Source organism: Hirundo rustica, chromosome 18 (assembly GCF_015227805.2).
Source record: "Hirundo rustica isolate bHirRus1 chromosome 18, bHirRus1.pri.v3, whole genome shotgun sequence".
In the NCBI taxonomy this organism is placed as follows: domain Eukaryota; kingdom Metazoa; phylum Chordata; class Aves; order Passeriformes; family Hirundinidae; genus Hirundo; species Hirundo rustica.
In genome coordinates, this window is record NC_053467.1 from 1,816,457 (window position 1) to 1,823,598 (window position 7,142).

Genomic DNA, 7,142 nt, shown 5'->3' on the forward strand with positions numbered 1-7,142 from the left:
TCTATATCTATATCTATATCTATATCTATATCTATATATCTATATCTATATCTCTATCTCTATCTCTATCTCTATATCCATATTATCTAGGTCTATCTCTATTTATATATCTATATCTGTATCCATACATATTCTCACCCATATAATTTCTAATGCTATTTTTTTCAAGCAGAGATTCAGTTACATAAAAATTTGTGTTATTCTTTCATCACCGATACATAATCAAGGTCAAAAGTAGTGACTTTTTAGCATTCAATTTCGACGCTTTCATAAATACTTTGCAGCTTTACGGGACAGCTTGCCCTGATTGGATTCCTAGCTGAGTGTCATGACACCTCCAAGAATGCTCCCAGTCACATGTCAGACACCTGAGAAAAGATATCTGTGGGATTGATTGCCACCTCCGAAAAGGATTTCTACTGAGTTCCTTTTGGGGAAAGAAAAAGCTGACAAATCAGCATGCAACTTTTGTACCACACAGATAGTCCTGTTTTAATGTATGCCTGCTTGCTCTTATCTGCCAAGGAACTGTTCAGGTTTTTGGGGTCCCACTTCCAACTTTCTATGATTTTTTTTTTTTTTTCCTCTGAGTCAAGCAGATAATCCTTCTCTTTCTGGGAGCGTGTGGACTTCTAACCAGAGCACAGCTGTGCAATTCCCCCACAGGATGTACAGATGTTCTGTGTAAATATCTGGCTGAGAACATATCTGCAGTTTTGGCTGGGCAAAGCTGAGGGTGTGGAGCTGCAGCAGTCATGCCACTCTCAGGTTTACTGATCCAGCATGTTATATTGTCCCCCAAAATCCTGAGCTAGCTGAATTGCTGTTACAAAATTATCCAGGAGTTCCTTCAAAATACTTTAGTTGAGAAGGCAGGGAATTAAGAGAAAAGAGTAGGTGCAGAGTCTTGCCTGTTAAATGTGGAAGAAAAGAACAGTATGGAGTTTTCTCCTTGTTTTGAAAACTAGAAAAGTACAGCACATTTCACAAACATCACTCTTTCCTGTACCCATCCTGCCAGATATTTTCATAGCAAGGAAAGTAGCAGTGCTTGCAGCAGCCAGCTTTAGCTTGGCTCCACAGAGCTGCCTTGGAGAGCAGCTCTGGGCTGGTTGACTCTTTGGGCAGCGGTGACAAGAGCAGACCCTGATCCAAGCCCGGTGACCCAGCTGTGCCCCTGGCTGCTGGCAGGACCGCAGGTGAAAGGTGAGGCTGATGTGGGCAGTCAGAAGTTCACTCCTCCACACTGCATTTACTGCCTGCTCTGAAACAGCTCAAGCAGTGTTGACATCCCGGATACAGAATATATTTTACAAAAAGCAGAGGAGTCCTTAGCAGCAGGCAAGGTTCTCCTGATGCCCTGGTAGTCCCGACTGAGTACACAACAAGGACTGTTTCATAACCTGCTAGCAGGCTCTGTGCAGGACAGCAAGGGTGTAGGGAATGTTACTGAGGAGGGCTGGGAGGCTCATCAGGACAAAGAGCATCCCAGGAGGGCCCTCATGCAATATACACACAAATAGAGCTGCTGGACTGAGCTTCCCCCCAAGCTGCTCCTGAGATTTGCTTCAGATCAAACCACTTTGGACACTTAGACACCATCCCCAGGGACGATTCTGCATCTGCAGCAGGATTATCAGCCTGTCCTTATCCAGGATCACTTCTCAAACTATCTTAAATAACATCACAGATACAGACTTAGCTTCTTTAAGAAAGGTGATATACTTTCTCACATGGCTTATATTCATTAAGATGGTGCCGTCTGGTTCTCCCACCTATCCACACCTCTTTGATTTTCCACTAGGTTTGTGGAATACTACTTCCCTTTACAAATGTTGTTTTCCTTATTTATCACTGTGCCCTCAAGCTCTAACCATCATTAATTTCTACTTTTTCCTAGTATTGGCACTAGGTCTACTGGGCCACCGTTCCCTGAAACACTTCTCAAAAATTAGCATTTTACTAGACAACTTCCAGATCTCCAAAAGCAAAGCAGCTTTAGTAAGAGCTCACACACCACAGCCAATAGTCCTGATGTTGTATCTCCGTGCTTTTAGGGAAACCTGGGGTAAGTACCCTCTGGTCTTGGCCACTTGTAACTGACTATTTGCGTTGTCTGTTTGGCAACTGGCAGGATGTACAATCCTCATAATTTAATTAGCTGAAAAAAATCTGACATGGAAGCCAAGACATCTTTTATCTCAACACAGGTTTTTTTCTGCTCCTACTGGATAAAATCCCAAATACGCAACATAATTTCCTCTTGTGAGAGGAGACAGTACAAATATGAGGTCAGCTGTAAGTGGGAGCAAACAATATGTATTATTTCAATTGCTTCTGATTTTGTTGGCTTCACAATGGCAAGGTACAAATAATAGCCTGGTAATTAAAAGTTTTCAGTTTGGTTGCCTCCAAAAGGGAATAAGGAACAAGAAGATCTGTCATTTAAGGTGAAATAGTCACACAGTCCACAGGGTAATAAATAGTTCTAGTCAGTAATTTGCACAAAATATGGATTGCTGCCAACTTTGCAACTGCTGAAACAACTTGAAGATGTGATCATGCCACTGGTTTATGCTGGGGGAAGGAAAAAGGATAAATTTAGGATAGACATCCCCTTTCCCCTAAAATACACCATATATATAATTGACTATTTTGCAGTGCTCAGTAGTTAGCTGAAAGATATCTTCAGTACCTATGTTCCAGTATTATAACAGAAGCTTTTCTAGGCTGGGGTTAAGTGACAGCTGTGAAAAAAAAAAAAAAAAAAAAAAAAGCTTGCAAATATATTTTTAGAAAGGAATCCCTCAAAGATTGTCATCAATTCTACTTGGCCTTGGTGCAGTGTCAAACTCATGTTCAGTGATGCAGAAATCAGCATGAAATATCATATACTTCTGACTATCTTTCTGTTCCCTTTACATAAATTAATCTTTGTACTTTCATTAGAAAAGAGTAACATTTAAAGACAGGCTCAAAAGATCAGAGTACATATTTTCAAACCTCAATACATTCGTTTCTGTTAAGTGCAGGAACATTTGCTGAGAACAAAAGCTTGAATGCATACATCTCTCCATGTATATGCAGTTTTTCTGGCAACACTGATCATTTGAGCCTAAAAGTCATTGTGTCTAACCTGAGAAGAGCTACGGAGAAATTCTTGCTCTTTGTCCATGGAATAGGAGACTGAACACCCAAAATCTTTCACTAAAACAGGAAACTATCAAATTAAACTGTGGGGTTACCAAGGCAATATATCTCAGTGACTCATGTGACAGCACCTTGGGAATGGTGTGTCTTCTCCTTTTCTCCAAAACCAAGAACTTTCCCCTAGAACCAGCCCCCTAAAACATAATTTAAATCAAAAGGAACAGGCTTTATTCCGTGAATGAGCAATAACAATGTTTTTCTTGGAGTATCTTTGTGGTTTTCAGTGAAAGATAAAATCCAAACTTACAAAATTGCTAATGAAGATTAATGTTCTTAAAGGCCAGGCAACTTCGCATCAGATGCAATGGAAGGCTCCTACATGGAGGCTAAATCCACAAAAAGATTACATTTTCAGAATCTTTTTGAATTGCTGGGGGACAACAAGCAGATAGTTGCCCCTATACTCCTCTCAGTATCACCAGCTTAGAGTTTCTGCAGGGCCTGAATGACTGCGACCCTGGGCCACAAGAGATGCTGAGAAATGCTGGAAAACCCTGCTTATGCTCTGCAAACCAGCCACATAGTCCCTCACAAGGACAATATTCCGAACTGACAAATGTCAAGATGGTTCTGAATATGTAGGGTCACCAGTGGCTGGGTGTGACATTGTAAAGGATTTGTTCTTCACTACATACTGTTTTACTGTTTCTACCCTGGAGAAAATGTGAAGTTACTTTAACTACAAAAGAATTAGGTGAGTCAAATATATAAAAAAATAATCTCTGACAAAGAGTTATCATGATTCCAGTATAGTTATGCTTAAGCTAAAGATCCACATAAAATACAAATATAAGTGCACACAGCAAATAATGAAGAACATTGTAATACAGATGTGGGGGGCCCAAACCAGGTCTTGAGGGTGTTAAAATGTAAAAAGTGCCTGCAATTCTTCTGTTGCAACCAAATTTAAAAGCTAATTTAAATGTTTGATACACAGCAATTGGCAGAAGAAAAATACAACATTAATATCTTCACATCTGAGAGGTGTCATTGTCATTTCAGAGAGCATCTGTGCTCACACTTCAGGTCAGACTGGAAAAGACTGTCAATTACCCTGATTTAAAAAAAAAAAAAAAGTAATATAAGCATTGAAAAACATTCTAGAAAGGACTCAAAAAATGAGAGAAAAGGCCTAAACAGGGTTCCTCTCAACACTGCAGGAATTCATTTTCTATTGCAGAATCCAGTAGAGATGGCTTTGCTTCCTAGTGTAATTAAATCATGGGCATCCTGAAAATAATCCAAAACAAACAGCCAAGGAGAATTGTGTAAATGCACCAAGGATGTTCCCCAGGCTGAGCCTACATGAAGCAATGACAACAATGCATCTGACAATCCATCTCTTCCCATGGAGGAAGCTGGGTCGTTCCACAGAAAGGTGGTTAGATTTCACACCCTCTAAAGTTTAAATAATTTTCTGACAAAAGCTTATTCTGCCTTAAAATAAAGAATAATGAGGTAATGATGACAAATCTCCTGTACAAAATTATCTTGTGGCAAGAGTATTTTCCAAAGACGTGAGAGACCCTCAAGACTGTCACTTTTTACACTTCCAAATGCCTTCACCAAGCAGTGTGGCTGACCAGGTTTCGTTCACACCAACCCCTCCCTTACCATTTGTCAGGCAGGTTTGTGTCCCAGTATGTTCACAATTATTCCTCCCTTTCTTACTGTCCCTTGCAGTGCCAACACCAGTCCTTAAACAGCTAATCTCAAAGGAGCAGACACTCTCCTCCCACCTTCCTTTACAGAGCAACTTAACAGTGATTCTGGTTTGACATCCTGATACATGACTTTCAAGAGTTAAGATTTTAGCTAAGGGTTAAAAGCAATTTATATTGATCAAGATGTAAGTTAGGTTAGTAAATGGTAGGTTAATGATTATTAGATGCCCAAGCTAGAGCTAACTGTTCTATTATGAGCTTGTTTATAGAAAAAGTGGAGTAAGTGAACCGTCATAGGGACAGACTGAAACCACTAAGAACAATGGCCAGCACCTGGACTTGGTATCAATCAATCACGAAGCAGGGGACCTTGGACAGTGCCAGAGGGTCACAGAGACCTGATGAAGACTCTCCTGACTTCATCCTTTGAGACCACTGACACAATTCGAGACCACCGACCCAATTCAAGAGAAGGATTGCACACACGTGAAGGACTGATAGCCTCATTTTAATACAGAGCGGGGATGGGAGGTGCTGGGGTTATGCATATGTATTGTAGGTAAGGTCTTGGAAAATAAATAGAGAGCAAAGAGCCTTGTTTGGGGCGGCCACGCCTTTCGGAGATGACTCCCGTGCCGCCCGCCGGTGAATAAACACACCGCTTTCTAACTTTAATTAGTCAGAGGGTCTTTGTCCGTGACTATATCGGTTTTCAATGACTCAATCCAGCCTGCTCCATGACAACCTCTGCAGGATAGTGGGGTGGCACAAAAGTCAGGGACCCTTCTGCAGGCTGAGACCTTGAGCATTCCTGGCAAACCCACAGGTCAGGAATGCAAGTCTCTCTTGTGGTCCATTAGCTGGCAGTTGTCTCACTCTGTCCCGAGACTGAGGCTGGCTTCAGGCTTGCCAGCACCCCACACAGTGGTATAAAAGATTTTGCCTCAATAAATATTTAAATATTTCTTCTTGTCTAGCGGCATGTTTAGACAAACGGGGAGGACAGGAGGGCATCCGTTAATATTTAATCCTTTGAGAAGTAATTGTGCACAATTAGAAAAAGTCCATCCTGCTGATTAAGGGAAACCCTTGCAGTGCAGAGCCAAGTGTTGCCTTATTTGGCTTTATCAGAGCTGTCTTTGGGTTCCTCCATCCTCCATCCTGGCACAGATCAATGTGAAAAGGACAGGTCAGTGCAGCTGACTCCATACAGCCTTAAACCAATCCTTGTCTCTGAGTAATTAGCAGAGAGATCAGAGCTACAACACGTTTACAACTAAAGAGTAAATTATTATTGACCAAAAATAGAGCCCTCGAGTGCTGTGTGGGCAGGAGGTAAGGTATAAAGAGCTGCAGCTGAAGGCAACTTTGTGATTTGCTACCTCAGCATCTCACGGTAAGTGCCACCCGCTTGCTTCATGCTCTGACCATGGCATCTCCACAGCTCCCCAAAAAAATGGAATTTGAAGGGGCATTTTCTTCCCATTCCCCACATCTAACATTCCAGGTCATGCTTTACATGCAAAGTCAAGGTTAGGCCACCCAAACCACTCCAAAGTGGTGCACAAGCAGAAGCTGGAGACTCAGAGCATGCCAGTCCTTGGAAGGGCCTTCTACCAACTTTGCTACCTCCAAGTCTTGAGAAAGGCACAGCAAGACTAACTCTGAAGGCAGTTGAAATTGACTGAGATTATAAATGTAAAGTAGCTAATTCTTTTCCTGGACATTAGATTTGTTTCAAGCAGCTCACAGTAACGCGGGACGGAAAACAGGACTGTGGAATTTTGCTCTAGGTCAGGAGTTTTAAGGCACCGTGTGAAGTTCAGCTGTCTGCAGAGGCTGCACAGGGTGTAGGAATGTTTGATGTGGCATATGCTCAGGACAATGGACTGGTTCTGATGTGTAACTCTTTCTGTTCTTTCTTTAACCATTCCGCACAGGTTCTGAAAACAGATTTCCTCGTGGGCTCCCTGAAGGTAGGGGTTTAACAAATAACACATGCCTTTGCTAATTGATCCTGAGCCATAAGTAAAGCTCACCCAGACAATGGAAAAGACAATAGAACCAGGGTGGCTGGAAAGGATAGATGGTATTTTAATCAACATGAGCAATAGTCACAGTTCTTGGCAGGAATAAGCCATGTGTGGGGAAAGAAATGTTACAGCTGCTCAAACTTAGTCAAGAGAGCATGATAGACAGAGACAATCGCGGCTTTTTGTGGTGTAACCTTGAATTCTGGGATTTATAGGTTATTAAAATTTATCCCCT